At 41.1% G+C, this 16,799-nt stretch overlaps 1 protein-coding gene across 10 annotated transcripts in view; it reads left to right on the plus strand.

Annotated features, from left to right (window-relative positions):
* Nucleotides 1-16,799, plus strand: part of FAT3 (FAT atypical cadherin 3) — a 333,148-nt gene that overhangs the window by 147,859 nt on the left and 168,490 nt on the right. The gene's annotated exons all lie outside the window — the stretch shown is intronic.

The following is a 16,799-nucleotide window of genomic DNA, read 5'->3' on the forward strand; positions in this document are numbered from 1 at the left end:
ACATTAGTTTGTGAAATAGAAACCAATTGCATAGAAGAGAGGGATTGGGGAGTTTTTTGATCCTGCTTTACTGTTGGAAGTTATAACCATACATCATGGACTTTTCCATGCAACCTCAGTTGCTTTCATAGTAGATCTATTGGAGTAGCTGCCATTTTTCTGTGGCAGTGGCTAATGTGTCACATTCCAGAAAGTGGGACACAAATGTATGTGTTCACCCAACTCTTTCATCAAGCACTGTCTTTTTATTTATGCCTAATCTCAGTGTGTTTCCATTTTGATTATTGCCTGCAGTTCAAGCAAGAGAAAGAAGGCTGCAGAAACCCAAGAGCCAGATGGAGTTTCGTTTGCTTGTTAGTGGAGGAGCTTGGATGTCTGTATGTTTATTTAATAGTTCCAGTGGCAGAAATTGAACTGTTCTGGCCTTAGCACATCAAGTTGCTTCTGCCCACTACTTATCTGTTGCATGTGCTAGGAGCTCTTAAAATGTGAAGAGTAGAAATGAATGCTCCTGTGAGTAGGGATTCTGATTTGTATATTATTTTTTAAGTGCTATGGAATACTTCAAGATGAAAGATGATACATGAATAGCCGCATGAGATTGATTGTTAACCTTAAGCATTAAACCAAAAATACCTTGATTTCCTGGAACCACAAATCTTGGCAGAATCATCTCAGTGTTTATGCTTTCCTTTTATATAGATGAAAGACCACCCATTTTATTGTGTTTTATTCTCTCAGAATGAGATCTTAATGACTGAGATCCAATCTGATATACGTAGCCATTACATTCCATTACCACTTTCTGTAGCAGTGGAAATTTGCCAAATCACTTTAGACAGAATTTTGTCTTGCACGATGTGCTGCCTACTAATTGCCTGCAGCCTTCAATGCTGTAGTAGCCATCCATCAGGGGAATGCCTCTTTGGCAGAACAGATCCCACTGAGTGACACTGAGGTTCTGATCATCGCTGCAGACTCCCTCCTTCTGAAGGACGTGCTCGAGGGTGTCAGGACTGCATGTAGTTTCCAAGATTTCTGGATTCCTTTGCCATAAATGGATTCTTCACTTTAACTTTGTTAAATTATTGATAGATTTCCTAAAAGAAGCTCAAGAAAATATCCCTTGGGAGTCAAAGGTTTTGCCTGTTTAGGAGAACTTTCTTTCTAGAGTGTCTAGGAAATTGTCAGCCTTGTCATACTTCATACTTCTGCATTAGAGGCAATTTTGGTGAAAACAAATATATAAAAGGACCTCAGCATGCTGGTCTTACATGACCACTTAGTCATATCTCTTGTAGTCTCCAGCAAAGTTCCTTGGTGAATGTTGTATTTCCAAGTCATTGTCTCTGAGACCTTGAAAGTTTTGATGTGGGTTTTTATTCTTTTTTTTTTAAGTAGAGGAAATAACCCCATTTGCATGTCTGTGACTTAGCCCTTTTAGCCTTGCTATTTCAGACTGCCAGTATGTGATTTTGAAGCTGCTAGGTTTTTGCTAGGGCTGGTTTAGGTCATCTTCAACAAGATTAATTTTCTAAAATTTTGCTTCAAAGGGCAGAGATAGCCATCAGTGTGTCTTCTCATTTGATGCTTTCTGGAAAACGGCACACTCATTTCCACCATTTGCTCAAAGTGGTCTCCAACAGTAAAGCTCCTGTTAGAATATTATTTATGGAACACAGAAGTATTTCAAAGTCCAACCTGATTAACTAAAGTGGCTCTTCTGTGTAATCCATTACTCTAAGCTGATGTTTGATAGATGGATGGTTATTGCCCTGTTTGTATTTAAAGCAGTTATTTCTCTTGTTATAAATTTGCTGTCAGAGTTATTTCCAGCTTCTGAAAAGCTAGCCTAACCTTTTTAGAAAATGGAGTGTTTTGAAATATTAAAATACAAAATGTGTTCTATGTTCATGAAAAGAATAAGAAAAAAAACAATTAATATGAAGATTAACAATTCTGTTTTTATTTAAAAGACATATAGGTGTGATGCTTGAGGACATGATTTAGTGATGGACTTGGCAGTGCAGGGTTAATGCTTGAACTCAATGATCTTAGAGGTCCTAAGTGATTCAACTTTTCTAAATACAGCCAAAATCTTCCCTAATCACTGATGGTCATGGCAGTTGTGTGGCACTGGCTGTCCTTAGTGTAGTTTTAGTAGCAGTAAAGTAGTGAAAATAGAGTAGTACTATAGGTGGTTGCTTCTGCCCTCTCAGAGAGATGTTTGCTGTAAGGAGTAGTGGAAATCAGATGTGTCCTTGAAATTTGTTTCGTTTGCACCCCACTTCTGAACTGGATATTGTTTTTCAGATCTTTCTGCAAGGATGATAAATGCTTTATTTTTGTGGTAGTCATTTGACTTTTCTCTGAAGAGAAAATACAATTTTAGGGCCTGGTGGCAATATTTAGAAAAATACAGTGTACAACAAAAGAACAGATGCTTGGTATCAATTCCCTGTATTGCATGAACTTTCTTTGCCATCTCTGCAACCTAGGGACATGTTTATAAAGCACAGTTTCTTTTCTACAGTAGAAAATATAGATGTCTTAGAAATTTTCTTCTTCTGTCCTCCTGAGACCACCTCAGAGTTGTTATATATGTTATCCTCCCAAAACCACGTGCCTGAGTCTATGAAGTTGCCAGATTCATATTTTTTTTTTCTGTCTTAACATTTTAGTCTCCTTTCTTTTTGTTTTGTCCCTCAGAGTCCCAAGTATCTGTGGACAGCAGTGCAGCAAAGTTGTGTTCTTGTCCAGCACTTTATACTTTTATTTGTCAAGCTTTTATACTGTCTTCATTTGGGCTCTTTGCAAACCACAGCACCTGCATGAACTGGAGAAAGGCTTGTGCAGCCGCTGCCTCCTGTCCAAGAAAACCAAACTTACACTGCTGCTGTGATTAATACAGTGTTTGTTGTCTTTCTATTAATCACTACCTTTAGAAATAGTAACCAGCAAAGTGTTCTTCCAGCCATGGTGGGCCATCACAGGAACTTTGGTGTCCATGCTTACTAAAAGGTCCTTCAGGTCTTATACGTCTAAAGTAATGATGAATTCGGGGTAATAACTCTTTTAAAACTCTGTTAATTTTAATTTGAAAGTGTAGTTACGTCATTGATAGTAGAGCCTTATAGTAGAGGGCTCTTTAGGAAAACTGTAGTGCTACTTAAAGATTAGTTCACCTTTTGGCCTCAAATATGCAAGACTACCAAACTGAAATTAATATGGGGTTTGTATTAGCATTTCTAAAAATCAAGCCATTTACCTAAATGCCTAGATAAGGCTTAAAATGTCTGGATTTTATCCAGGCAACCCAATTACTAGAGGCTAATATAGGCATGCCTGTGGAAGCAGACATTCACAGAAGATGTGTACCTAGATATCTGCTCAGCTTCTAAAGAACTTGGAAAGCCTTAGAATTACAGACCCTGATTTTTGCCTTTCTGGAGGACTGGTGGTTAATTGCACCATTCTGTTGTCTTTCTAAAATTGAAATGCATCTATTTCAGTTTGCAGTGATAAATATGATAATAAAATTGTAATTGCAAAAGCAATTTGTTGGAGCAGCAACTAGCAGTGGAGCAACTGCTTCGTTAACATACAGATGCAGGGTAATGGTTTCTGAATCAAATGGGACTTGGTGAACTCTCTAGTGAAGAGGTTCCCCCTGACACTAGTGCACATTTTCCTTTCTGTGAGCATTGTTTTCTGTTGCTTATGAGCTTCACTTGCTTTAACACAACATTATTCAAATGTCTCTGATAGCCTTCTCAACATTATCCAAGCTTTTTCTGTTTAAAGTCAGAAGCAATTACATAGCTCATATTCAGCTGATTTACTGTGTCAAACTCAGTAACCTGCTCTCATGTCTGAATTCAAGAGTGATTAAAAATCCAAGTAGTTTGTTGAGTGAGGCTGCTGATCCACAGGTTTATGCTGAGGGCTGTATTCAAGCCAGAGCTCTGAAAGCTTCCCTCAGGTGCTGCACCCACTGGTTGTCCTGGGCCGTGCAGGTTACTGTTGTCTGGCACTCCAGAACCATAGATCCAGAGGTCTTGGTCATCACTTTCCAAATCTGATGCCATTACAGGTACCTCCGTTGTAGATATCACCACAATTTCTGTTGAAACTCCTTCACAAGCCAAAGACCTAAGTGGTTGTCACAAAGTCTTTGACATTTTTCCTTTTCGTAGGAAAAACTCCTCTTGGACAGAAGTTTAGGGTTGGAGGTTTATTTATTTTTATGAAAAATGATGGAGAAATCTGTAGTTGCACTGACAGGTTCTTCTGTCAGTTGGTGGACACCAGACTACAGGGTTCAGTTTTGGCCATTGGAGGAGCTGAAACCTCAGCTTTCCAGCACTGAATTAGCTCACCTTCTAGGGACCTGCTCTAGAAAGGCTGGGTTAGTCTTACCCTATGTAAGGAAGTTTCCTCTGTAGCAGATATTTGATATTTCTTGAATGCATAAACAGCTGCATGGTTTTTTAGTTTCTCCTTTCCAGCTGATATATCTGCTGGAATATATATGAAAAAATCTCTGTTTTTTTCCACTTTTGAAATCTCTTTCCCAGATGTGTGGCGACACTGAAATCACTGGTTCCGTGGTGTGACTAGGGTAACAATACATGCTTGTATTGTCTGAATGCAGTAATATCAGTAGAGATCTATACTGAAAACCATTGAAATAAAAACATGATCATTTGGCAGCCTGTTTACCATAGCATTGTCCTTATTGTATGATGTTGTCATGTTACAGTGAGCAACAGACAGCCCCCGGAACAGGGCAGAGTTTTTATTTGAAAATTGGTGATACCTCCCCAGGAGAGGTTTTTCTTTTGCAGTTCATTACTGTGCTCAACTAAAGGGATAGTGAGCAGAAGTCTCAGGAGAGCCTAAAATCGGCATTTTCAAAGGTATTGCTTGGTGCTTGATGGTGCAGTCTTAGGCACTGGATACCAGCCTATGCACTGAAGTCTGCACACTTAGTTCTGGTACTCCTGGATCTAGCTGGGAGCTGCCAAATAAGCAAAACACTGCCGCAGGCATGTGGCATCACTGTAACACATCACAGTGTTAGTGATGCACTTCTGGGCACTGTCACATCTCCCCTCCGCTCTCAGAGCACCCATTCAGTCCAGTCCAGCTCAGGAGACTGTGACAGTACGGGTCACAAAAGGGTAACACCAACAACAGTTGACAATATGGATGTAGAGGTATCACCTAAAATGTGTATGGTGCAGGACTACATTTTGATTTACATGATATTGCTTCTTGGACAATAACAGAGCACATCAAGGTGGTGATGACATTATTGATATTTCTGTGAATAGGGGTTTGAGTTCATGTTTATAACAGTCTCAGGACTGAAAACTTCAGTACTTGTTCCTCAGTTAGCACCATTTTGCAGTTAGCTATGAGAGCTAAGAGGAGTTCAGTCTCCCACCTTTTATTAGATGTGAAATCTGATCAATCTTCCTTTCCTAGCAGTGTGTGGAGCAGGGCCGTGCTCACACTTGCGATTCCACTGTAATAACATCCATGAGGCAGACTGCTTGCTGCAGTTCTTTGGATATGACATGCCAGCTTAATAAAAGGTAGCAATTTCAGACACGTGGTGATAATAGCTTTTGCTTGTGGGCTCTGAGGAGGCATTAAGTGGTGAGGTTTTGCTCTTTTCTTACAGCGAGAAACAAATGTGTCTTAAAAATAACTCCAACATCAAATATTGGTGAAGTGCAAAGGCAGCTTTCAGCAGGCTGCAGAATGCGGGCTGCTGACAGCTACAGCTTTTCAATACCACAAAGATTCTTTAAATGCAATGTCATAGGTAGATCTCAAGGACAGGAGTGAGCTCCTTGACACACTCTGCCCTGGTAAGAGTAGGAAAGCAGTTGTGATAGGTTTGTCAGAAGGGCAGTGTCAGTGTGTTAGGGCTTGGTTTGGAGCTCGGTGGGGCTGTGGGTTTGGGCAGTTCACCTGAACATATGAGAGACAATGCTGCAAACCTACACTGCTTTGGCAGGACTGTGGAGACACCAGGCCATCTCCACTGTCACAAAGGTGTTGTTTTATTTTTCCCCAGAGGCAGCCATCATACAGTAGTTTCTTTGCTGTAAAAGCATCTCTGGTGACAACCTCCCTGCACTGCTTGTTAGCACTCTAACCAGTAGTCACCCCCTGTACCTACACAGCAGCCAAAAGACCTTGTCACCAGTGCTGCACAGGGATAAATTACACAGGTTGTCCTGCAGATAAAATATATGCCTTCCTGGCTTATTGTCATTGGTGCTCAGTGCAGGGGTTCCCTGACAACAGGTTTGGAAAGGTTCAAGAGTATGAACTGGGGGTCAGGGATGAGCAGTGTTGCATGAGTGACTTAGGGTGATTTACATCCTATCCTCAATTCCCAGCTTTCTCTACTGATAAACCCAACAGAAAGTGTCTTCTGGAGCCCCAATAGCTGTTCCTGTGTAATGTCTGCAGGCTTTCCTCTCACTACACCTCTCAACACCATTCATCAGTGGTGAAAGGTGACATTAATTCATGTGGTAACCATCTTCAACACTTCTCCAAGCCTGGGCTCATCATCAAAAGTGACACCACAGGCTACTGAAATCAGCACAGTAGAAATTTGCTTCCGTTGCCCTGTCAGTGTGAGCCCTTGGAAAGGCTCAACCAGCAGCCCTGGGAGCCAGTCTGTTCCTGTGAAATCTAGCAGCCAAGTGTCCTGGGACGCTGCTGTCTCCCTGGTATTCTTTGAAGTCACCAGTGGTGCCGTGAGTCCCTGTGGAGAGCGCCATGCTGCCTTGCGCTCCCGCAGGAGCACCGGAGGCATCTCCCCTACGCTCTGCTGTAGGGTGTCCCACGGCCGGCTGTGCACGGACACCTCCTGCTCCCACTCTTGCAGAGCTCCTGGAGCTATTTCAGCCCTTGTGAAGGGGAGAACAGATATTAGCAAGAACCTGTGAGCCTTCACTGCCTGGCCACACACAGACAGCACAAAGAAACACCATCTGACCAGGCGGTGCCTGTGGAGAAGTGTGAAATTCCTCTTCGTCAGGAGCCCAATCTGTTCCCGAGACGATTATCAGCTTTTCATACTCCCTTTGGTGTTGGCTCCTCACAAGCGGATGGGCAGATCCCAAAACACCGACATGCCTGCTAGTTTCATCCCTTGGAGCTGACCCTCCGTCTCAGTGAGGGGAGGTTTGCCCCAGCTCTGCTTGGGCTATGGAGATCAGGAATCCTCCATCACAGCAGATGGCCTCCTCCAGAAGGGAGGTGAATTTTAAAAAGGCTGGGCTTTCAATCTAAATTGTGCTTAATAGATAAAACATCTGAAACTACTTTAGACTGCTCCGTGGCATGGGAAGGCTATTTGACTTTTCACTTGCTGTGAACTGGGCAGTGTGTGGCACCTCTCTGTTCCTCTCTTTATGCTGCATATCTGCCAAAGGCATTTCTCACTCCTCCTTTGGTGGCAACTGGTACATTAGCTAAATTCGCTTCTTCCAGCAGATGGTGATGCTGCTGCCCCATCTGTAAATGTGCTCTGCCTCAACAGCTCCTATCACTCCTGCTCTTCTCTTCTACTTGATATTCAGGCTGGGGGTTTCTAAGGGATTTTCTTACATCAATTTTTATGTGACACCTTTTCATTGGACTTGTGATCAAAAGAAAATGTCAGGCTCATTTTCTCAGCAAGTGTCATGGTAATAAGAGATATCTAGGCTAAACTTTAGGGGAAACGTTTTAACCATAAGGACAGCTAAGCTGTCCATTTCAGTGATGAAATGTGAAGTGCCATAAAACTTCCTCAGGAGCAGTTGAGTAGTTAGAGAATATCTGCAGTAATAAAAGTGGTAAAGAGAATTTCTGTTGGGAAAGGATTAGATATTCCTGATCTGTCTTTGGGGCCCTGAGATGGACAAAACTGCTTAAAGTTGTTCTGGTCCTGTCTTCATACTCTCTTATTAAATTTGTTAATTAATGGATTGTTCTGAACATACTGTGTGCCCTGGATGTGGGTGTCTGAGCAATGAAATGTGTAATATAAAGGAGGTCATTGTAAGGTGTGCTTTAAGAGGCAGTGATGAATTTTGCAAATATGAGATCAGGGAGGGCTGGCTATCTATCATCTATCTATCTATCTATATCTATCTATCTATCTATCTATCTATCTATCTATCTATCTATCTATCTACCTACCTACCTACCTACCTATCCACCCACCTATCTATCCACCTGTCTATCCATCTGTCTGTCCCTTTCTCTGGGCTCAGTAGACCAGGCATGCAAATTGAACCTCAAACTCATACAGATGCAAGGCTTTTTATTCTGCCTGATGCTTGGGAAGAGGATTTCAGTAAGGATTTTTTAGGATGACTGAGAAAATACCTGACCTAAGCTGTGTCATAAGCACAGTGCTTTTACAGCTGCTAGGGTGATGAATATCTGAATCTGTGAATTTTCAAAGATAAGAGTAACTGGAATGGGGAGTTTTTAAAGGTGGTATTAATAGACCTTGAGAAAGACACTAGAGATTTCCAAAGAGAAATGGCCATTTTTGTTTAGTAAAGGAGCTTCTAGGAAGACTTAGAGAGAATCCAGCCTTGCCAGCATCTCTAAAGCCTGTCGAGAGAGAACAGTCTTGCTACTGACTTGCTTGCTGCCAGACACTGGAATCTTCTGTATTTCTACAGGCCCAGCAGATAGGGCATCTTTAATTTTTTTGGTGGTAAGAAGTGAGTCCAGACATTCTGAAATGCAGTATATAAATTAATAACTCCCACACAGCTAGCAAGCCTTTTGTTGTGAAACTATAAAAATAGAGATCAATAAATAGCAAATATTCCCAAGCATGGAACATTTGTAGGCCACTGAGTATCGGCAGTCATGCAGTTGATCCTGTGTAAGTATTAAGTTTGCTGGTTCTATTCGTGGTAGAAGTGAATACTCAAGTGCATTATTAAATTTACTTTTATTCCTGGGAAACCATCTCCGACTTTATAATCAGTGATGTTTCTGTGCTTGTGTTGAAGTGCCCATGGCTAGAATTTACAAACAATATTTGAAAGTGACACTGGCAGCTTTGTTCAGATGTGTTAATTTTTAATATTATTTTTGTTTCTTTATTTTTGTTTGCTGTTTTCACATAAATATGTAGTTGGATTATATAAATAAAACTGTCTATTTCTGTAGTATGGCCTTTCCCTCCCCAGTACTGATAGTCAGATCTGAAAAGCTGTTGATTTAAGATAACTTTTCACAATCCCTGCAATGAAATCTCCTCATCATCCTTCTGTAAGGATGTGTGTTGTGCAGCACAGATAGTTTACTGAAATTCTGACTTCCGTGGGGGTGTTTTTACTCAAACAGAAGGGTAGTTTCACTGGAGTGAGGTGGCCCGTTCCAGATGACAAGTTTCTTGTCCTCAGTGACTATTTTGCATTACAGAAAGTAGCACAAGCCATATGAGAGGCCTGAGTGAGAGTAAAACCCTTGGACTGGTGTCAGGAAGTCCCTGCTGGGATCCCTATGGCCCCAGGATGTTCATGGCTTGGGGGCCTGCACATCACATAATCTTTGCTGCAGTCTTGGCTCCCTAGGAAGAGATCCCATGTCAGTTTGGTTGCCTTCTGTAGACACGGTGGCTGCAAGTTGTTGTGGGCTGCCTGGTGTTAGACTGAGTTCATGTGCTTGGGCAGTGTTCCACCTGGTTGTCTGGTCTGCAAGCCTCCATTTCCATCCAGGTCCAGCTGGGAGCACGAACTTTCATCCCTGCCACTCTCCAGATGTTGAGTGTTTTCATCTGCCCTTGGTCTTAGTTTGGATATGAAATTAATTTGGGCTCAAGGGAAGGTCTGATGCCCCACTTTGATACAGCTCTTAAGCAGTTACGGGTGACAAGTTTGTTATGACAGCATTCACAGCTCTGAGTTCCAGCTGCAATGGAATGAGGCATGTGACAAGGTAAATCAGGTCAGTGGTTTGAAGACACTGACAGATTACAGTACTCAAGTCATTATATCCAGGCTGTATGTCCAGGTCAGTAACAGTGAGAATGATTAAATCTGCATTTCATGTGATCGTGCCTTGTGGTAAGGTTGTGCTCTTAGCAGGTGTTTGTAGACTTCAGGTATTAGCATTTGGATTAATTTTGCTTTATCACTATAAAGTTTTGGTTTATATTTTCTTGATCTACATGAACATTCTGATTATTCCTGGCAATTTTATTTAATAGGAATCTGCAATTCTAACTCTGAACACAAATTGTGAGACCTCTTAAATTTAATAATTCACTGACATTTCCTAAAAACTCCTCTTAGTTGGAAACCGTTTCCAAATTTCCAGATTTTGTATCCAGCAGCTTCCCAAGCATCTGTTTTCAGAACAGCTTTGTTGCTGAGCCTATTGCAGAATTAATGTCACCTAGTTTTTGAAATGTAGTAATAGTGGTATTTACGTTTGAGCTTGTTCCCCAGGATTCCCTAAATGCTTACTGAAAACAAACAAGACCCAGTTGAGTCATCTGTGGGAGAATATTCCTCATTGACTGCAAACTTACGTGGGGTTGCTAAGCAAGCTGTGGAGATCTGCACTGAACGTGCCTGCTTTTGGTTTGAGGGCTTCTGCCCTCTGTCTCTCCTGAACCATGATGCAAACCTTGTCCTGCAGTCCAGCTTCTCATTTGGGCTCCCTTTCTAGGTCTCTTCTTCCAAAACATCTTGGCTGTTCATCTTCACTTTGGATATTCTCTAAGAGACAGCTTTCTTCTTTCTGCTTATCCCGAGCCCTTTATTTCTGCCTCTGTCATTTCCAGCTTCTTCTCCCAGTGTCACATTTGTCATTTAATTTGGAGCTATAACACTGAAAGAAACTCGTATTGTGTTTGGATATATGGGAGATAAGGCTACTCTGAACAAGTACTCTATGTAGGCCTTGTCTGCAGCAAATGTTCTGCTACTTTTTGCTCAGATGTCTGGGATTCTTTGTTCCCAGTGCAGTACTTGGGATTGCACAGTCACAAGCACAAGGTTTACAAAGACACGTGAGGATGAAACCACAGGAGGGTATTGTTGAAGTCACAATAAGCAGTTTCTTAATGCTAACCTTGTTGGTTAGGAAAATAGAAGAATAACTGTTCCCTCTGAAAATGTAGTTCATCAGCAGAATTCTTCAGTGTGCTTTTCACAGTTTCCTCGGAGTTGTCAGTGGCTTTTTATAAGTGAACTGCGAACAGTCTATAGTATTAAATATTTAATCACAGTTAGGTACAGCATATTCATCAGTCTGTAGAGTAAGCTTGTCAAAAGGCTCCTTGTTTTTTGTCTTCAAGTCAAGTCACATATTTTTAATACAAATCTGTTGTGTCTGTTATATGGACTTAAATTGCTGCTTTGTTTGCAGAACTAGAAAAAGAAGAAACTAAAGCTGTTAGGGCTTTAAGTGATTTTTAAATACATTCAGCAAAGATGTAGGATGAGAAGCTGTATCCACATAATAAATGTTTAGTGTGAAACTCAAGAATGTAAAAGCATTTGTATGGCTTCTAAGTCACGTTCACTGATCATGGTAAGCTTTATTCCACCTTTGGTACTTTATTTCTTGTGAAAAAGGTGGCTTTATTTCCCATTAGAAACAACCTTAGTGAATCTCTTGCCATTTAGGCATTTAGAAGTTTTTACTGTTCATTTTTTCAGGCACTGAACAATCAGAATTAGAAGTAATGTGAGATAATTGAGCCTGTGCTGCTTGTGGCCTTAAGGTATGGAACTTGATAGGAAACCAGCTAATGAGAATATCCACAGTTGTACTAGGTAGGATAAGGAGAAAAATACCCAAGAATTATAAACCCTCACGCTTTAGAGCCAGCCTTTAATTGGGAAGGAGGTATGAAAAAACTTCCACAGTGCACAGGGTAAGTATTTTGATGTCTTCTTGCAACTTTTTCAGGAACATCTGGTACTCATCCCTGTTAAAGTGAAGGTGATAGAAATAAGAATTGCTGGGGGCACCAGTCAGATATCATAAATTTAAAGATGAGGATGCCAATTGCACATTATTTGGCAGCTATATGAAACATTAGTTTTATATGTGGATATGAGTTTTCCTAATTAGTCAGTGGAGGAACGACTCCCTTTCCTTGGGGAAAAAATATGTGAAAAATAGATGGTATAGGATTGGAAACAGAAAATCAGATAGATGCTTAAACCAACAGATGTAATAGTTGTCAGGATATAAATAAAATAGGAAGCAGGACACACAAAGAAAGAAGCTGTAATGAAACCAGCTGTACCATACACTGTTAAATAACCCTAGTGGTTTAGGATTTCAGCTCACCATTATGTCTGCATAGATCATGACTTCGGTATTGCCTCATAATTGTCTATGGTACCTGCCACATCACGAGATAGGCTGAAAAGTATTTTAAAAGATTTTTTATCTTGAAGCATTTAGAAGCAATTTGTCTAGTCCCTGAAAGCTAGATGCTTTCTATCCAGCCCTTGACATGGTTAGTTATCTTCATAAAAGCAGAGCTAGTATTTAGCTTATTCAGCCAGTCCTGTGCTGTTCATTCCTGTTCCTGTTTGTAAGGCAGGAACAAGCTGATGGTTTTCTTCACTTTAGATAAACCTGTAGTGAGTTGATAGCAGCAGCATGGGTTTTAGTTGGTGATTAAAGCATTGGTTAAATGGGTGCACTTTACCAGCCTGAATAAATCCTTCAGCAGAGTATCTCTGTGATAATTCTAGTAATCACGTATCAGGGCAAGAGGTGGCCTGGAACAAACCTGCAGAGGATTGAACTGTTGTTAGGTTGCCCTCTGAGCAACATGAAACAGCAGGGGAAATGAAAGACTTGATTTTACCTTGTGATAGATGATTGTGGCTAGAGCTGGGGGCTGACCATCCGGTCCTCTGCTGCACAGCCTAATAATGAATTGAGAAGGCACTCATTGACCTCATCTCAAATGAAATTTGTCCCATAATCGCAATGACTTCTTTTTACCTTAATCTATTTTTTTAAAGGAAATCTTATAACCTTTTGACTTCAGGAGGAAAAGGAAAATAGTCTATTAATTGGGAAAGTTTTCCCTTAAGTGTTCTTGGCTGGCAACCCTCAGAAGCCTCTTTTGATTGCTGATAGAGAGTATTCATCTTTGCTTGATGATAATAGTTATGATGAGAGTGAGATTGATGCGACACAAAAAATTAAGAGCATTGGAAGGGTCAGCAGTGAAAATTGCATTAAGAATTTTCATTTAACTAGCATCCCTTTGCTTGTGACTCTTGTAAGTAACATAAATGACAGACTTTTAGTTTAGGTATTTTGGGTGGGGCAAGGCCTAGATTCATAGCTTAGCTGTTATTCAGAACGGTGCTGAGCTGATTGGTTTGGTCCCTTTTTTCTATAAAAGCAGATGTTTGCCTCTGCTTTGTCCTGTATCATCTCTTCAGAGAAGGAGATGTGATCTTGGCAATGCAAATTATAGTGAAATATTTTTAAGCAATGGAAAAAATATAATTCCTTATAGTCCACTTAAATAAAATATATTAACTCGGGGATTTGTGGGATCACTTTCACAGATATTTTATGCACTTTATCTATGGCTGTTCATAGCAGCATACAGATCTTCCAGCAATTCACTTGGTCTGATTTACTTTAAATTCCATGAATCAGCCTTGTGATAGTTTCCACAGTTGCATTCATGTGTAATAAAAGTGTTCTGTAAATCATTGTGTATGTATATATGCATGTGCATCTTTTTATATATAGAATTCCAAATGTGTTCATACAAGTTATGGGCAACCAAAAGAGCACATATAATACAAGAATGCAAATCTCAGAATCTTTAAAATTTTAATTAATGTTTTTTCAGTGCAACCAAATGCAACAACAGCTGCTTATCATTACACCAATTATAACAAGAATCTAGGTCACCAAATTTCTTTAAAGGGTCATTAGTAGTACAGTAAAATTGTGTTCCCAGGTATCTGTCCCATTTTATATTTGCATTCTCTAATTAGTAGGTGGAGCTGTCAGCATCACATACTCTTTGCAAGAGGAGTATGATGTTGGTAATGTGTATTTCCTTCCCCTGAGTTTTTGTTTCACTCAAAATTATTTTGTCTCCATAGTTCAATATCACAGTGGTTCACAGGTTGTGCTTTCCCGCTGGTTCACGAGTTTACTTGAACCACAGTTACTTACTTTTGCCAGTCTTCTGTACAAACAAAAGCAGGAAAAGAATCTGCAATTGCACAAAGCTAAGCAGAACTGAAGTAAGTAAAAGTAAATTAGTAAATTAGGCAATGATGCAACTAAAACAACTTCCAAACCAAAAGGCAGTGAACAGGCAAATAAACACAGGCAAATTTTACTTTACAGCTGGTCAAATGAGGCAGTAGGCATGTGATGGTAGGCAAACATTCCTTGACTTTTGTAGGTGCAGCAAACACCAAACTAAAAACAATGCAAGACCAGACAAGGTTTTACAGGGTTGGTAGTCATATATAGCTCATACATTTAGTTATCGTAAAGCATGAGATGTGGTACAAGCTCCAGCATTTACCACCAGGGCTTTGGCTGGGCCGTGGGGATCCTGTGTGTGGTAGTCTGAACCCTCCATTCCCAGGATTGCAGGAAGGAGACTTTGGGAAGAATTGATTTGAAACAAAAACATTTGCAAGAAAGAGATGACAGTATTACTCCTGTGCAGCTTGATTTATTGATTCCTAAAGAAATCCTCCCTAAGGGAGAAACAGGTTCAGTTCTCTCCTGTGCCTGCAAGGTCTTCTTGCTCCCGGGCAGCATCCTGGCCACCAAGCTGTGTCCCACGTTAGTCCATGGCTCTCGCTGTGCTAAATCCAGGCAGAGGCTCCTCCAGCAGCATCAAACACAGGGTTTCCTTACTGACCCAACCTCCCTCAGCCAATGGTGCTGGGTGTGGGAAAGCAGCAGCTTTCCCGCTGGCAGCAGGGCCTCAGTTGCTGAGACTGCATCATGTTTGTTCGAGGATTTGGATCTGAACAGCTCGCACCCCTCTCTTCCCTCAGGGCATAAAGAAGCCTGCAACAGACTGCAATATGTGTTATGGGGGTCTTGATGGAAATGAAGGCACGGTGAAACACAAATGTTCAAAGAAATGTCCTTCCCTGGCTCCAAAAGTGACTGGCAATGAAGCAGGAAGGGTAATAGAAAGGATTATGGCCCCTTTCCATGGATATATTGACATACATTCTGTGGTATTTTAACAGATTGAAAGCTCCTGAAGCTGGAGTGCAGACAACATGCTCTGAGTAGCAGGCTACCCGTGGTTGTATGCTTTCATGCTTGGAGCACTTTCAATTACAAAGGTCTATTGTCTTAAAGTTGTTGCACACAGATTGCTTACTATATAATCTAATAAAATGCAGATGTTCATTTGAGATGACGCTGTCATGAAAGAGAAGGACCACTAGGAACCTAAATTCTTTGGCAGCCCCTGGTTCTGTCTTAGACAATTCTCAGTTGAAAGTCTTTTCACATTATACTTTCATGCTTGAAGCACACAGTGTTATTTCACTCTTCTGGGCTTCCCTGCATATTGCCAGGCATTTTTAGTGGAAAATGTTTGGAGAGGCTTGTGTAGCACTAGTCCTCTGTTTGTCTTTTGGCTTCAACTCAAGGGACACCTCCTGCTTCCTCGGGAGAGCTGGTCTTCAAGAGAGACAGTCTGTGGGTAGGGAATGAGCACAGGCAGCCTCATCCTTCCAGTTAAAGTTCCAGGTCCAGTACTGAAATGGGGATGGTTGTTGACAGGGTGTGGATGGTCATAAAATAGCCTAAAACCAGCGTGTAACTGGAGGACAGAAATAAAACTGCTCTCAGACCGGTGGCAGCAGATGCCATCAGGCTTGTAACAAACAGCTGGAAGGGAGTATGGGCTGAGTGAGGAGGAGCATTAGAGATGGTCCCCTTCTGACCAGAGCTGTGTAGTCGATCTGCTGTATTACAGCTTGGTTTGATGAGACATTTCACTGAAGCAGAGCTGAATTCTGCCTGCCAAATCTCTGACCTCAGCACTAATTTTGAATTCTTGGAGAAATTTGGAGTAAGTAGGTAAATGGTAGATTGACATATGAATGGAAAATCCTGGAGACTTGGCAGAGTTGCATAACATGAAGTATACTGTGTTGAGGTGTCAAGGACCCCTTGGTCAGGCAGAAACAAAAATGTGGGATATGTTGTACATAGGGAGCAGAGACTGAACCCCAAAGTAATTTGTATTAGTACTAAAGTTTATGTGGTACCCTGGCTCCTTATCAATACTCTATTCCCCTTGAATTTGCACTAAATCTCATTTTTCATTTCCAATTTGTTGAGAACCACCCATGCTCTGAGCCACTGGAAAGCCAGCACTGGTAGTTTTGGATTAGCAGCATGCTCCATTTGAGGCACTGCTTGGCCTCCCTGTCTCCTCTCAAGCTCAAAGTCCTGTGGAAACTCTGCTGAGTTTATCTCTCTGTCATTTCTCTGAAGCAAATCAACTTGGCAAACAAAGCAGGAGTCTTTGTAATAACTGTGTCATCATCTCTCCTCTGAAGAGATCTCTTGGAGCAAATGTTTGTGAATGTACCATTGTTTGGAATGCAAACCCAGTTTTTTCCTTAAGCACTACAGGAGCCAGTAGGGCATGCACTAAGTTTATCCCTTAGTGTTGACAGAAGGAAAAGGATTTAGTGTTCATTTTTCCTGTTTAAGATCAGTTTAAGATTCCGCTTACATTTGGCTACTTTGTTAGGCCAGGG

The sequence above is a fragment of the Zonotrichia albicollis genome, chromosome 2, assembly GCF_047830755.1.
Source record: "Zonotrichia albicollis isolate bZonAlb1 chromosome 2, bZonAlb1.hap1, whole genome shotgun sequence".
Taxonomy (NCBI): domain Eukaryota; kingdom Metazoa; phylum Chordata; class Aves; order Passeriformes; family Passerellidae; genus Zonotrichia; species Zonotrichia albicollis.